The sequence below is a fragment of the Otolemur garnettii genome, unplaced genomic scaffold (genome assembly GCF_000181295.1).
Source record: "Otolemur garnettii isolate 467f Iridium unplaced genomic scaffold, OtoGar3 scaffold00017, whole genome shotgun sequence".
NCBI classification, from domain to species: Eukaryota; Metazoa; Chordata; class Mammalia; order Primates; family Galagidae; genus Otolemur; species Otolemur garnettii.
Window position 1 is genome coordinate 5,393,083 of NW_003852412.1, and position 1,052 is coordinate 5,394,134.

The 1,052-nt window shown below is 43.4% G+C and overlaps 1 protein-coding gene across 1 annotated transcript in view; it reads left to right on the top strand.

Moving 5' to 3' along the window:
- MRPS36 (mitochondrial ribosomal protein S36) overlaps window positions 1–1,052 on the top strand; it is a 15,413-nt gene that overhangs the window by 12,230 nt on the left and 2,131 nt on the right. The window lies entirely within an intron of this gene.

Genomic DNA, 1,052 nt, shown 5'->3' on the forward strand with positions numbered 1-1,052 from the left:
TTTTTTTTTTTTTTTTTTTTGCAGTTTTTGACCAGGGCTGGGTTTGAACCCACCACCTCCGGCATATGGGGCCGGTGCCCTACTCCTTTGAGCCACAGGTGCTACCCTTTAGGGATATTTTAAGCTTATTTTAAATATTAGAGAATTAAGCTAAATAAGTACTCTATAAAGGTATTGAGAAAATTACCCTCATTTACCAACTTTCTTATTTCCCATTGTGAGATATTACCTATAAACTTAAATATGGGCTCAGCGCCTGTAGCTCAAGCGGCTAAGGCACCAGCCACATACACCGGGGCTGGCGGGTTCAAATCCAGTCCAGGCCTGCCAAACAATGACTACAAAAAAGAAAAATAAATAGCCAGGTGTTATGGCCAGCGCCTGTAGCCTAGCTACTTGGGAGGCAGAGGCAGGAGACTGGCTTGAGCCCAGGAGTTGGAGGTTGCTGTGAGCTGTGATACCATGGCACTCTACCCAGGGTGACAGCTTGAGGCTCTGTCTCAAAAAAAAAAAAAAAACCAAAAAAACTTAAATATGTGTTGGTCTATATAATAAAAACTTAAGTGGTATAGGTTATCCATATGGATTCAACTCCACTAACTAGAAATTTCATTGCTTTATGTGCTTGTTCATTTTCGTATTTTACTTACCTGTATCCTAGCTACTCAGGAGGCTGAGGCAGGACAATCAGTTGAGTCATGGGAGTTTGTGAATACCCTGGGCAACAAAGCAAGATCGCGTTTCTAAAAATAAAATAAATTAATAAACATAAAGGAAAAAAACCTACCTCATATTTGTCTTCATAAATGCAATGTTATACGACATTCATGGCTATTGCCTTAGGAGGCCCAGGTAGGAGAATCACTTTAGCCTGGGAGTTCAAAAGCAGCCTGAGTGGCTCGGCACCTATGACTCAAGCAGCTAAGGCACCAGCCACGTACACCTGAGCTGGCGGGTTTGAATCCAGCCCGGGCCCACCAAACAACAACGGCTGCAACCAAAAAATAGGCGTTTGTGGCGGGCACCTATAATCCCAGCTACTTGGGAGGTGG